This window comes from Mya arenaria, chromosome 9 (assembly GCF_026914265.1).
Source record: "Mya arenaria isolate MELC-2E11 chromosome 9, ASM2691426v1".
NCBI classification, from domain to species: Eukaryota; Metazoa; Mollusca; class Bivalvia; order Myida; family Myidae; genus Mya; species Mya arenaria.
In genome coordinates, this window is record NC_069130.1 from 73,307,255 (window position 1) to 73,323,344 (window position 16,090).

At 37.9% G+C, this 16,090-nt stretch overlaps 1 long non-coding RNA gene and 1 pseudogene across 1 annotated transcript; both read left to right on the plus strand.

Moving 5' to 3' along the window:
• Nucleotides 1-16,090, plus strand: part of LOC128246367 (uncharacterized) — a 111,968-nt pseudogene that overhangs the window by 70,264 nt on the left and 25,614 nt on the right.
• Nucleotides 10,017-15,127, plus strand: LOC128245522 (uncharacterized). The gene is made up of 6 exons (XR_008263168.1): nt 10,017-10,131; nt 10,538-10,657; nt 12,028-12,143; nt 12,550-12,669; nt 14,492-14,607; nt 15,014-15,127. It is a non-coding gene; the product is annotated as an uncharacterized LOC128245522 (long non-coding RNA).

A 16,090-nucleotide genomic window follows, 5' to 3' on the forward strand; every position in this document is an offset into this window, starting at 1 on the left:
ATAAAGTATTAGATGGGAAGAAAAAAATCTAAAGGTTGACGAACACTACATGTCTTGCACAGTAATCTGTCAAGACTACCAGCTTACAAGTTGACATTATCAGGCAGTCCGCTCATTGGTTAAACATACAAAAAGGAAAAAATGCAAGCAAGATATAACTAAGGATTGTAACCGGGTAGGGTTTGACCGTTTCTCTCACGGACGTTTTGACTGTTTGATCACATGATGACATCCGGGAATCTTAAAAAATGTGCCCCATTTCTATTGATCATTTTCTTACATTTCACCTTAAAATAACTATTCAGAGTGCTTGTAAGTGGTAAGAATGTTTTGTTCTCTATCTTTGTCCGTTCTCTCATATGCTTCTATTGAGCAGCGGTGGACTTGTAGTTACCTGTTGTTGGTTGCAACACCCCGGTTATCACGTGCTGGATTCCACACTAGTTCAAATTAGATAAGAAGTTAGCAAGTTTGAATGTGTTGGAATAATCTTTTTTCAACCTATTTTCCTTGTTGACATCTTCGCGGTAAAAGTTGAAGATGTGAATAACCATGCCTGCATCTGTCTATTCACCAAAAATCACTAGTGAGGGTCATATAACTCGTGCGAAAATCCAAAAAATAAATTTCAAGATATATAGACAAATTGCATTCGTTTAAAAAATTGAACATGTCTAAATCAAATATGCAAAATTTCAACCATGAATATTTTCTCTGTTGAATGTTATGGTTTCTTAGGCCAAAAAAAATAGATGTGTTTCTGGTGGCCCGACCGACCGTATTTTTTTACCGCCGACCGTAATTTTTTTATAACCCTTCGACCCATGCCGACGATGTTCTCGGGTTCAAATGATAATTAAGACGACAACGATATTAAAATTCGTAAATATTAGACGGCGACGACACAAACTATTCGCCGATACTTTAGCTTAGCGTCAAAATGGCAGCGTTAATGGATGATAACAATAATATCTCATCTTTTTTGATTGCTATAGAGCCTGCGGCTTGCGAACACAAGCCGGGATCAAAACAAATCAAAAAAGTCCCAACAAATGCTACTATCCGAAATATTTTTGAAGAAATCCATGGTCAAGAAAAAGGGAAAATCGACGCACAAGTTTCGGTAAGAAAAAAACCTAAAAGTGTCTCGAGTCTTTGATGATTCAGTGAAACGTGAAAAGTAGTCACCATTCTGAAGCAATGCAACTTGCAATTTGTGGGATGTAACCCCCATGTATATAAATATTAAAATAAATAAAATAAATAATGTACCTAGTCAGTGGGGGAGGGGGCAGATGTGTCCGTATTCCCCTAGATTAGAATTTCCAAAATTAAGGGATCTTCTGTAATTTCTTTTTAATTTTTTCTTTCCAGACCAACTTGCATTCAAATGAACTTTATGATGTCAATCCAGACTTGACAATTGGTGCCCTGATGGCATTTTTTTTTGTCTGAAACATCACAGTCTGTTAAACCTAAAGTCTGTTAAATTTCAAGGTTGTATTTAATACAAGTGTTCTATGACGTAATGTCACTAAATTATACCAAAAGGAAAGATTATGTATAATTCTTCTCATTTAAAAGTAATTTCATAATTTTGTTTCATAAAAGAAAGTACCTTGTCTTGAAATTTAACAGACTGTTAAGTTTCGAACAACTGGGCCATTAACTATAGAGCAATCATAAGGGTGAAATCGTGGAATGTCTTCCTCTAAAACATGATATTTAGCGACAATGAATGTTTGATGTGTCGCTGAATACTGCTGTTTCCAACAGATTCACGAATGTCGATATCATAGAGCCATCACTCTGGTCAATAAAAAAGATAATATCACAATGATTTTCCATTTTTAATATTCAATATCAAAATAGTACATAAACACAACATACAACAAATACATGAACTGCAAACAAAATAAAATCTGTGCTTCAATATGGCAAAACATGACAAAATTGATAATTCAAACATTAACCCTATATAGCAGTTGAAAAGATACTACTCGCTGATAGTTATGATCCGATAAAAGATAAAAAAAAAAAAAAAAAAATCCCTACCTACCGACCCTCTTTTTTTTGACCATGCCACCAGAAACACATCTATTTTTTTTTTGGCCTTATATATTACCACCGTTTTATTAAACAAAATATCAAAATACATACGTGATTACTACACTGTTTTAAAGTATATCGTTGTTTTTAAACAGTGGTGTAAGTGAATGTCTCAAACTTATTCAGGGGGATGGATAAAATGTACCTGTATCAAAACTATTAAGTATTGATTTCGGCAAAACATCGATAAATTTGCCTGGCAGCATTATTCAAACAAACACGATAAATTGAATCCAACTTTTATTTGAAATATTTTAACCTAATGCAAACAACAGTTTTCCTAATGCAAAGAACAGTTTTGTTTTATACATTTATAATTCACCATCAACAACATTTTTATTTCTTAAGGAAAAGGTCAACTTATTTTTATATTTATTATAATACCGTTATTTATATACTATCAAGTATTCATCAAACATAGGACAAATCAAATGCCTATGTTAAAAGTAACGTATGTATCCATGACATTCGTATACATGTAACTTGAATGTATCACTTTATGTATAGTAGGTATACCAGGGATCGAATTTAACGGTCGCTAACTCGCAAAATGCGAGTAAGAATCAAAAAATGCGAGTAGAAAATCCTGGCACTCGAATATTTTAGCGACCGCGAATAAAATCGTCGAATTCGCTCAAACTCTCCTTTGCGCTTTAAAAACTTCTTTCCTCAAGTCTACCGCATAATAGATAATCACGTGACCCAGTATATGGACGCTTGTCGCTGCAAACAAATGTTACTATCGGATATTTAAGTAAGCGCCTCGAAGATAATCATGTGACCGTGTATGGACGCTTGTCGCTATACTCAAATGTTATTATCGGGTATTTAAGCAAGCGCCTAGGAGATAACTGTTTTCGTCTGGTTTGTGATTCGCAACTGCCAAAAAAGAAGAGGAAATTAACCACGTTTTGTTACGCCAAAAGGCCAGGAAAGGTGAAAAGGCTGACAGCGACGCGGGGATTGACCGAAAAGCCCCCCAATAAAACCAAACTTAGCGAAAAGTCATGAATTGTCGGTACTTTGTCGCAAACCAAAAATTCTCGGTCCGATTCTACGGCATCTGTCAGAACCGTCAAAAAATAGGAAACGGAGTTGAACACCAAACTTTTGTATGCAACAACAGAGAATAATGGCAATGTTGAATTCAAAGTGTAGTGTGATGTTTGTAAAGAATTCGCCAGCGATAAAACATCAACTGTAGGCATTACAGTATTTTATTTTTTATTTACTAAGCAACAGTTTGCACCCTGCCCATATTACTTGCTAGATCTTCCATGCTTTGGTCACGTGTGCAACATACACTACCATCGAAAAATGTCAGTGCACATATATATTTTCAAGAGAAAAACATCTATTCTGTGTAGGATTCGAGCCTATGAACCCCTGCTTGCAAGTTTGGTCTTCTACCCAACTTGACTTACCAGGCACTTGGCTACTCAGTCGCATTGAATGGCTTAGAATAATGACTGTTACACTCCTCCCCACTTTACATTTTGAAAGTATAAACTTAGGTTGGGAGGAGTGTAGTTACTTACTACTAATGATTCAAGGCTTTTGAGTAACCAGGAGCTTAGTTAGCCCAGCTGGGTATATGATTTATTTATGTAAGAATTAAAAACAAAATATAAACGTTTATAGTTTATTCTTATCTCAGTGCACTTGACAAACAATGAACATAATGCTACAACAAAACTATTTGTTTATTTGGTAACTTACATGAAATAAAACAGCCTTTAAATAACTGCTAGTGGAACCCACCATTTTGCTAGTTGAAAAAAATGGCACTAGCAAAAACTTGCTAGTGGCAAAAAAAGTTCGATCCCTGTATACATTGGATATGCTTCTATATAACATATATTAATATTAATGTGTAAAAATAGTTCTATGAGTATGTAATGGTGTATAAAATTGCATATATATGTCTTAAATTTCTGAGAGTATGTACAGACGCCTAACACTAGTTTAAATCAGACATTCGAAGATGGTTTTAGAAAACTATCATGATACTAATTCACATCATGTTAATTGCAGACACAGTATTGGTATATATGCAGCAGGACTAAAACTTAAAATTATCTGTGAATGGAGTGTGTGTTGTGTAACCTATGTAACGTATGTATCGCTTTACATATATAGGGCATTGTCAACTTTTTAAACATTCATGAATTAAACGCAGTTACATTTATTTGTTCAAAACATTGTCTAATAGTTAAAGAATAAACATCAAACATACAAAAACATCCATAAAGTACATTTAACACATGTTCCAACGGGTGATAGTAACGCAAGTATCACCGACAGTAAATCATCAGCCTTACATCTTCTGAGATTGAAACAAAACTTCGATGTTTTCTTTCTCATCAGGATTTAACTTAAAGAGCCGCATTGACTTTCCAGATGGCTGTAGTGTTTTCACTTCACACAAGATGTCATCAGCATCGCACCAAACACAATCTTTTGTTTGAGGCCGCTTGAACATCTGTTTGGCATTTTCCATGAAATTTATTTGAACGTCCCCATCATCATCATCTTTGGCTTCAATTTTTCCAATGTACCACGCTTTTTCGTACATCGCTGCCACAAAACTACCAACTTCTATATCATTTAGCACGGACATGTTCTCTTTGTTAGAATCAACTGCCTCTGTAGAAATCTCTGCAACTCTTTCACAAATGCAATCACTTTTAACCTGTTCATTTGGTTTTGTTGAAGTACATGGTGTCAAACTGTTAGTTCCCATATCGGCAATGCATTTGAACTCCTCCCCCTTTCATGTGTCACAATACGACCCAGATATACATACTTGGCAGTAGCATGATGTTTCTCTTGTCATAATCACATCAGCATCGCCAGTAGCGCCGACTGCGTGAAGTTTCATTCAGTGGTTTGGTTTTGATCAAATTCATTTCATCATGCTTTCGTTTGGTCTCTTGCATGTTCACATACAGAAACTTCACCGACATACTGGAGTTCTTTCCCCATTTGTAAAAATCTTCGGCATTCTGGATCTGAACATGACCTTGTCTTATGGCCATGTCCGCCATTCTCTTTGTAGTTCCACCAAGGCCGTCGCATGGTCCTTTACCATGGCCCACCTCAAAATAGTTCCACCGCGCTCCCAAATTGTAAAGTGTATGGTGTTTAGCCAGCATGTGGAAGATGTATCTATTCCTGTATTGCGACGAAGGCGATTCTGTCCAGTAGTGTATGCATCGTAAGCTGTGATTTTGAATTTTAAGTTCTGGTATTATTCGATCTAGAAATGCACGTACAGTGCTGGAACTATGCGCCATCTCATCACTGATGACAACATAACTTTTATGTTTCAACTCGCCATTTTCTTTGTAATATGCTACTGCTGGATGAATGGTCACCATTGTCTGATTCCAGTACGCCATTTGTACTTCATTTAAAGACCTTTAACTATAGTTTTCTGCAAAATCCATTTGCAGCATAATTTCGTTTTCTGGACGCTTTTCCTTCAACAACCTAACTTGCTGGTATTGTTGTCTAACTCGTTGAACATGCTGTTCAAACACGCCAGTATGTTTCTTTAGATCTTGTCTGAACTTTTGAACCTCTTCTTCCTTTTCAATGATTTTTATCTTTGTCTTCCCATTTCCAATATCAACCTTTTGCCATACACGGTATAACATTTTATCAGGCAGATTTTGCAAAAGCTGATCCATATCATCTTTGTGTAAAAGAAGGTTTTCTGGGTTTTCACTGATACATACACCTGCTTTTCTCAATGACTGCACTTTCAAGGCCATGTTCTGATGGTGTATACATTGGCACGTATTCCTTGATATGAAGGAAGCTAGTAATTTATTTTAATGTTTGTAGGTCTCAAACCTGACTTGCATGTGCTATCCATGGGATATCTCTTTATTTATTGAAAATGCCACTCCTGTGTAAAATACATATTTAGAGCTTCATACATATTTTTGGTACCACCGTAGAGGTGTCTCCCTGTATATTTATGGGGCTAGCCTTTTGGTGAATGTGAATTTTTATTTATAGGACCACTGGTGGGAGGCACTGTATTTAATTGTTGGAGTCAATGATCTTGAGGTCCAACTGTGACAACATCTACATACCTGCAGCAGCCGTCCTACTGACTTGTACATGTACATTAATAGCCGGTAAGAATTGTACCCAAAGAATCTCAGAAACAACATTACTGCAAAAAGAAGCATGACTTGTTTTGAAAATTTGTACTTCAAATTCTACCATACTGATTTTCATCTCTTCTTGTTTTCAAAGATGTTTTCATTGTTTGCATGCACGTGCTGGTAAATATCTTTGATTTTGTGCAAAGATGTCATTGTGGCACAGCAATGCATATGAATAGTAGTGAAAATGATGCTCAATACAGCCTTGTATTTTGGACACGAAATTTCTATTTGGAAGATTTCTGAAAGCTTATCATTACAACCTGGTTTCGTCACATAGCAGCATTTCTAGTTTATAAATAATACCCTACTATGTTTTTCATTTTATAAGAATATTGCATATTGATCCAATATGATTGGTATCTTTTCCTTACAGACAAATTGAACTGTGTCATCTTGGAAGCGTGTGTCAACAGAATTCTATCCAACCGCCAGTTGGTGACATTGCCAGAATTAAAACTGCATTGGGCCACTCACAGGAACCTCCTTATTTATGGTACCTTATTTATTTATGGAGCCATCGTTTTTAGAGATATGTCTGTTTTTATTAGCTCACTGTCTATTGCCCAGATTAATTTCTGGAGCCACTCACGGTAAATCTCACAGGAACCTCCTTATTATTTTATAGTACCTTATTTATTTATTTATGGAGCCATCGTTTTAAGAGATATGTCTGTTTTTATTAGCTTACAAATTGCTCAAGGTGAGCTACCGTGTTCGGTCTTTGTCTGTCTATTGCCCACATTAATTTCTGGAGCCACTCACGGTAAATCCCTGTAATAATTTTAGGGGCCGCCCTCGGGTGTAAAATACATATTTATTCATAGGACCAGCTTATTATTTACTTATGGGTGTACCCAAGGGGTATCCCCATATATTAATTGATGGTGCCACTCATGGCATTTACTCAAAGAAATCCTTTGACTATGGATTGAGCCGCGGAGTATTGCCCAGTTTAATTTCTGGTGCCACTCACGGTAAATCTCCATAATAATTTTAGGGGCCCTCCTCAGGTGTAAAATACATATTTATTTATAGGTGCCACTTGTGGGATTTACTCAAAGAAATCCTTTGACTATGGATTGAGCCGCGGAGTATTGCCCAGATTAATTTCTGGTGCCACTCACGGTAAATCTCCATAATAATTTTAGCGGCCCTCCTCAGGTGTAAAATACATATTTATTTATAGGTGCCACTTTTGGGATTTACTCAAAGAAATCCTTTGACTATGGATTGAGCCGCGGAGTATTGCCCAGATTAATTTCTGGTGCCACTCACGGTAAATCTCCATAATAATTTTAGGGGCCCTCCTCGCGTGTAAAATACATATTTATTCATAGGTGCCACTCGTGGGATTTACTCAAATAATCCATTCACTATGGATTGAGCCGCGGAGTATCGCCCAGATTAATTTCTGGAGCCACTCACGGTTAATGGTCGGTAGGTCCTCAAACTTGCCTTGGAGGTTTGGTCTGACCAGTAGATGACCCCTTTTGATTTTGGGGCATTCAGGTGGGGGGGGGGGCATAATGTTTAACAAACATCTCTTGTTAACTTGCATGTGCTATCCATGGGATATCTCTTTATTTATTAGAAATGCCACTCCTGTGTAAAATACATATTTAGAGCTTCATACATATTTTTGGTACCACCGTAGAGGTGTCTCCCTGTATATTTATGGGGCTAGCCTTTTGGTGAATGTGAATTTTTATTTATAGGACCACTGGTGGGAGGCGCTGTATTTAATTGTTGGAGTCAATGATCTTGAGGTCCAACTGTGACAACATCTACATACCTGCAGCAGCCGTCCTACTGACTTGTACATTAATAGCCGGTAAGAATTGTACCCAAAGAATCTCAGAAACAACATTACTGCAAAAAGAAGCATGACTTGTTTTGAAAATTTGTACTTCAAATTCTACCATACTGATTTTCATCTCTTCTTGTTTTCAAAAATGTTTTCATTGTTTGCATGCATGTGCTGGTAAATATCTTTGATTTTGTGCAAAGATGTCATTGTGGCACAGCAATGCATATGAATAGTAGTGAAAATGATGCTCAATACAGCCTTGTATTTTGGACACGAAATTTCTATTTGGAAGATTTCTGAAAGCTTATCATTACAACCTGGTTTCGTCACATAGCAGCATTTCTAGTTTATAAATAATACCCTACTATGTTTTTCATTTTATAAGAATATTGCATATTGATCCAATATGATTGGTATCTTTTCCTTACAGACAAATTGAACTGTGTCATCTTGGAAGCGTGTGTCAACAGAATTCTATCCAACCGCCAGTCGGTGACATTGCCAGAATTAAAACTGCATTGGGCCACTCACAGGAACCTCCTTATTTATGGTACCTTATTTATTTATGGAGCCATCGTTTTTAGAGATATGTCTGTTTTTATTAGCTCACTGTCTATTGCCCAGATTAATTTCTGGAGCCACTCACGGTAAATCTCACAGGAACCTCCTTATTTATAGTACCTTATTTATTTATTTATGGAGCCATCGTTTTAAGAGATATGTCTGTTTTTATTAGCTCACAAATTGCTCAAGGTGAGCTACCGTGTTCGGTCTTTGTCTGTCTATTGCCCACATTAATTTCTGGAGCCACTCACGGTAAATCTCTGTAATAATTTTAGGGGCCGCCCTCGGGTGTAAAATACATATTTATTCATAGGACCAGCTTATTATTTACTTATGGGTGTACCCAAGGGGTATCCCCATATATTAATTGATGGTGCCACTCATGGCATTTACTCAAAGAAATCCTTTGACTATGGATTGAGCCGCGGAGTATTGCCCAGTTTAATTTCTGGTGCCACTCACGGTAAATCTCCATAATAATTTTAGGGGCCCTCCTCGGGTGTAAAATACATATTTATTTATAGGTGCCACTCGTGGGATTTACTCAAAGAAATCCTTTGACTATGGATTGAGCCGCGGAGTATTGCCCAGATTAATTTCTGGTGCCACTCACGGTAAATCTCCATAATAATTTTAGGGGCCCTCCTCGGGTGTAAAATACATATTTATTTATAGGTGCCACTCGTGGGATTTACTCAAAGAAATCCTTTGACTATGGATTGAGCCGCGGAGTATTGCCCAGATTAATTTCTGGTGCCACTCACATTAAATCTCCATAATAATTTTAGGGGTCCTCCTCGCGTGTAAAATACATATTTATTTATAGGTGCCACTTTTGGGATTTACTCAAAGAAATCCTTTGACTATGGATTGAGCCGCGGAGTATTGCCCAGATTAATTTCTGGTGCCACTCACGGTAAATCTCCATAATAATTTTAGGGGCCCTCCTCGCGTGTAAAATACATATTTATTCATAGGTGCCACTCGTGGGATTTACTCAAATAATCCATTCACTATGGATTGAGCCGCGGAGTATCGCCCAGATTAATTTCTGGAGCCACTCACGGTTAATGGACGGTAGGTCCTCAAACTTGCCTTGGAGGTTTGGTCTGACCAGTAGATGACCCCTTTTGATTTTGGGGCATTCAGGTGGGGGGGGGGCATAATGTTTAACAAACATCTCTTGTTAACTTGCATGTGCTATCCATGGGATATCTCTTTATTTATTGAAAATGCCACTCCTGTGTAAAATACATATTTAGAGCTTCATACATATTTTTGGTACCACCGTAGAGGTGTCTCCCTGTATATTTATGGGGCTAGCCTTTTGGTGAATGTGAATTTTTATTTATAGGACCACTGGTGGGAGGCGCTGTATTTAATTGTTGGAGTCAATGATCTTGAGGTCCAACTGTGACAACATCTACATACCTGCAGCAGCCGTCCTACTGACTTGTACATTAATAGCCGGTAAGAATTGTACCCAAAGAATCTCAGAAACAACATTACTGCAAAAAGAAGCATGACTTGTTTTGAAAATTTGTACTTCAAATTCTACCATACTGATTTTCATCTCTTCTTGTTTTCAAAGATGTTTTCATTGTTTGCATGCATGTGCTGGTAAATATCTTTGATTTTGTGCAAAGATGTCATTGTGGCACAGCAATGCATATGAATAGTAGTGAAAATGATGCTCAATACAGCCTTGTATTTTGGACACGAAATTTCTATTTGGAAGATTTCTGAAAGCTTATCATTACAACCTGGTTTCGTCACATAGCAGAATTTCTAGTTTATAAATAATACCCTACTATGTTTTTCATTTTATAAGAATATTGCATATTGATCCAATATGATTGGTATCTTTTCCTTACAGACAAATTGAACTGTGTCATCTTGGAAGCGTGTGTCAACAGAATTCTATCCAACCGCCAGTCGGTGACATTGCCAGAATTAAAACTGCATTGGGCCACTCACAGGAAGCTCCTTATTTATGGTACCTTATTTATTTATGGAGCCATCGTTTTTAGAGATATGTCTGTTTTTATTAGCTCACTGTCTATTGCCCAGATTAATTTCTGGAGCCACTCACGGTAAATCTCACAGGAACCTCCTTATTTATAGTACCTTATTTATTTATTTATGGAGCCATCGTTTTAAGAGATATGTCTGTTTTTATTAGCTCACAAATTGCTCAAGGTGAGCTACCGTGTTCGGTCTTTGTCTGTCTATTGCCCACATTAATTTCTGGAGCCACTCACGGTAAATCTCTGTAATAATTTTAGGGGCCGCCCTCGGGTGTAAAATACATATTTATTCATAGGACCAGCTTATTATTTACTTATGGGTGTACCCAAGGGGTATCCCCATATATTAATTGATGGTGCCACTCATGGCATTTACTCAAAGAAATCCTTTGACTATGGATTGAGCCGCGGAGTATTGCCCAGTTTAATTTCTGGTGCCACTCACGGTAAATCTCCATAATAATTTTAGGGGCCCTCCTCGGGTGTAAAATACATATTTATTTATAGGTGCCACTCGTGGGATTTACTCAAAGAAATCCTTTGACTATGGATTGAGCCGCGGAGTATTGCCCAGATTAATTTCTGGTGCCACTCACGGTAAATCTCCATAATAATTTTAGGGGCCCTCCTCGGGTGTAAAATACATATTTATTTATAGGTGCCACTCGTGGGATTTACTCAAAGAAATCCTTTGACTATGGATTGAGCCGCGGAGTATTGCCCAGATTAATTTCTGGTGCCACTCACGGTAAATCTCCATAATAATTTTAGGGGTCCTCCTCGCGTGTAAAATACATATTTATTTATAGGTGCCACTTTTGGGATTTACTCAAAGAAATCCTTTGACTATGGATTGAGCCGCGGAGTATTGCCCAGATTAATTTCTGGTGCCACTCACGGTAAATCTCCATAATAATTTTAGGGGCCCTCCTCGCGTGTAAAATACATATTTATTCATAGGTGCCACTCGTGGGATTTACTCAAATAATCCATTCACTATGGATTGAGCCGCGGAGTATCGCCCAGATTAATTTCTGGAGCCACTCACGGTTAATGGACGGTAGGTCCTCAAACTTGCCTTGGAGGTTTGGTCTGACCAGTAGATGACCCCTTTTGATTTTGGGGCATTCAGGTGGGGGGGGGGGGCATAATGTTTAACAAACATCTCTTGTTAACTTGCATGTGCTATCCATGGGATATCTCTTTATTTATTGAAAATGCCACTCCTGTGTAAAATACATATTTAGAGCTTCATACATATTTTTGGTACCACCGTAGAGGTGTCTCCCTGTATATTTATGGGGCTAGCCTTTTGGTGAATGTGAATTTTTATTTATAGGACCACTGGTGGGAGGCGCTGTATTTAATTGTTGGAGTCAATGATCTTGAGGTCCAACTGTGACAACATCTACATACCTGCAGCAGCCGTCCTACTGACTTGTACATTAATAGCCGGTAAGAATTGTACCCAAAGAATCTCAGAAACAACATTACTGCAAAAAGAAGCATGACTTGTTTTGAAAATTTGTACTTCAAATTCTACCATACTGATTTTCATCTCTTCTTGTTTTCAAAGATGTTTTCATTGTTTGCATGCATGTGCTGGTAAATATCTTTGATTTTGTGCAAAGATGTCATTGTGGCACAGCAATGCATATGAATAGTAGTGAAAATGATGCTCAATACAGCCTTGTATTTTGGACACGAAATTTCTATTTGGAAGATTTCTGAAAGCTTATCATTACAACCTGGTTTCGTCACATAGCAGCATTTCTAGTTTATAAATAATACCCTACTATGTTTTTCATTTTATAAGAATATTGCATATTGATCCAATATGATTGGTATCTTTTCCTTACAGACAAATTGAACTGTGTCATCTTGGAAGCGTGTGTCAACAGAATTCTATCCAACCGCCAGTCGGTGACATTGCCAGAATTAAAACTGCATTGGGCCACTCACAGGAAGCTCCTTATTTATGGTACCTTATTTATTTATGGAGCCATCGTTTTTAGAGATATGTCTGTTTTTATTAGCTCACTGTCTATTGCCCAGATTAATTTCTGGAGCCACTCACGGTAAATCTCACAGGAACCTCCTTATTTATAGTACCTTATTTATTTATTTATGGAGCCATCGTTTTAAGAGATATGTCTGTTTTTATTAGCTCACAAATTGCTCAAGGTGAGCTACCGTGTTCGGTCTTTGTCTGTCTATTGCCCACATTAATTTCTGGAGCCACTCACGTTAAATCTCTGTAATAATTTTAGGGGCCGCCCTCGGGTGTAAAATACATATTTATTCATAGGACCAGCTTATTATTTACTTATGGGTGTACCCAAGGGGTATCCCCATATATTAATTGATGGTGCCACTCATGGCATTTACTCAAAGAAATCCTTTGACTATGGATTGAGCCGCGGAGTATTGCCCAGATTAATTTCTGGTGCCACTCACGGTAAATCTCCATAATAATTTTAGGGGCCCTCCTCGGGTGTAAAATACATATTTATTTATAGGTGCCACTCGTGGGATTTACTCAAAGAAATCCTTTGACTATGGATTGAGCCGCGGAGTATTGCCCAGAATAATTTCTGGTGCCACTCACGGTAAAACTCCATAATAATTTTAGGGGCCCTCCTAGGGTGTAAAATACATATTTATTTATAGGTGCCACTCGTGGGATTTACTCAAAGAAATCCTTTGACTATGGATTGAGCCGCGGAGTATTGCCCAGATTAATTTCTGGAGCCACTCACGGTAAATCTCCATAATAATTTTAGGGGCCCTCCTCGGGTGTAAAATACATATTTATTTATAGGTGCCACTCGTGGGATTTACTCAAAGAAATCCTTTGACTATGGATTGAGCCGCGGAGTATTGCCCAGAATAATTTCTGGTGCCACTCACGGTAAATCTCCATAATAATTTTAGGGGCCCTCCTCGGGTGTAAAATACATATTTATTTATAGGTGCCACTCGTGGGATTTACTCAAATAAATCCTTTGACTATGGATTGAGCCGCGGAGTATTGCCCAGATTAATTTCTGGTGCCACTCACGGTAAATCTCCATAATAATTTTAGGGGCCCTCCTCGGGTGTAAAATACATATTTATTTATAGGTGCCACTCGTGGGATTTACTCAAAGAAATCCTTTGACTATGGATTGAGCCGCGGAGTATTGCCCAGATTAATTTCTGGTGCCACTCACGGTAAATCTCCATAATAATTTTAGGGGCCCTCCTCGCGTGTAAAATACATATTTATTCATAGGTGCCACTTTTGGGATTTACTCAAAGAAATCCTTTGACTATGGATTGAGCCGCGGAGTATTGCCCAGATTAATTTCTGGTGCCACTCACGGTAAATCTCCATAATAATTTTAGGGGCCCTCCTCGCGTGTAAAATACATATTTATTCATAGGTGCCACTCGTGGGATTTACTCAAATAATCCATTCACTATGGATTGAGCCGCGGAGTATCGCCCAGATTAATTTCTGGAGCCACTCACGGTTAATGGTCGGTAGGTCCTCAAACTTGCCTTGGAGGTTTGGTCTGACCAGTAGATGACCCCTTTTGATTTTGGGGCATTCAGGTGGGGGGGGGGGCATAATGTTTAACAAACATCTCTTGTTAACTTGCATGTGCTATCCATGGGATATCTCTTTATTTATTGAAAATGCCACTCCTGTGTAAAATACATATTTAGAGCTTCATACATATTTTTGGTACCACCGTAGAGGTGTCTCCCTGTATATTTATGGGGCTAGCCTTTTGGTGAATGTGAATTTTTATTTATAGGACCACTGGTGGGAGGCGCTGTATTTAATTGTTGGAGTCAATGATCTTGAGGTCCAACTGTGACAACATCTACATACCTGCAGCAGCCGTCCTACTGACTTGTACATTAATAGCCGGTAAGAATTGTACCCAAAGAATCTCAGAAACAACATTACTGCAAAAAGAAGCATGACTTGTTTTGAAAATTTGTACTTCAAATTCTACCATACTGATTTTCATCTCTTCTTGTTTTCAAAGATGTTTTCATTGTTTGCATGCATGTGCTGGTAAATATCTTTGATTTTGTGCAAAGATGTCATTGTGGCACAGCAATGCATATGAATAGTAGTGAAAATGATGCTCAATACAGCCTTGTATTTTGGACACGAAATTTCTATTTGGAAGATTTCTGAAAGCTTATCATTACAACCTGGTTTCGTCACATAGCAGCATTTCTAGTTTATAAATAATACCCTACTATGTTTTTCATTTTATAAGAATATTGCATATTGATCCAATATGATTGGTATCTTTTCCTTACAGACAAATTGAACTGTGTCATCTTGGAAGCGTGTGTCAACAGAATTCTATCCAACCGCCAGTCGGTGACATTGCCAGAATTAAAACTGCATTGGGCCACTCACAGGAACCTCCTTATTTATGGTACCTTATTTATTTATGGAGCCATCGTTTTTAGAGATATGTCTGTTTTTATTAGCTCACTGTCTATTGCCCAGATTAATTTCTGGAGCCACTCACGGTAAATCTCACAGGAACCTCCTTATTTATAGTACCTTATTTATTTATTTATGGAGCCATCGTTTTAAGAGATATGTCTGTTTTTATTAGCTCACAAATTGCTCAAGGTGAGCTACCGTGTTCGGTCTTTGTCTGTCTATTGCCCACATTAATTTCTGGAGCCACTCACGGTAAATCTCTGTAATAATTTTAGGGGCCGCCCTCGGGTGTAAAATACATATTTATTCATAGGACCAGCTTATTATTTACTTATGGGTGTACCCAAGGGGTATCCCCATATATTAATTGATGGTGCCACTCATGGCATTTACTCAAAGAAATCCTTTGACTATGGATTGAGCCGCGGAGTATTGCCCAGTTTAATTTCTGGTGCCACTCACGGTAAATCTCCATAATAATTTTAGGGGCCCTCCTCGGGTGTAAATACATATTTATTTATAGGTGCCACTCGTGGGATTTACTCAAAGAAATCCTTTGACTATGGATTGAGCCGCGGAGTATTGCCCAGAATAATTTCTGGTGCCACTCACGGTAAATCTCCATAATAATTTTAGGGGCCCTCCTAGGGTGTAAAATACATATTTATTTATAGGTGCCACTCGTGGGATTTACTCAAAGAAATCCTTTGACTATGGATTGAGCCGCGGAGTATTGCCCAGAATAATTTCTGGTGCCACTCACGGTAAATCTCCATAATAATTTTAGGGGCCCTCCTCGGGTGTAAAATACATATTTATTTATAGGTGCCACTCGTGGGATTTACTCAAAGAAATCCTTTGACTATGGATTGAGCCGCGGAGTATTGCCCAGAATAATTTCTGGTGCCACTCACGGTAAATCTCCATAATAATTTTAGGGGCC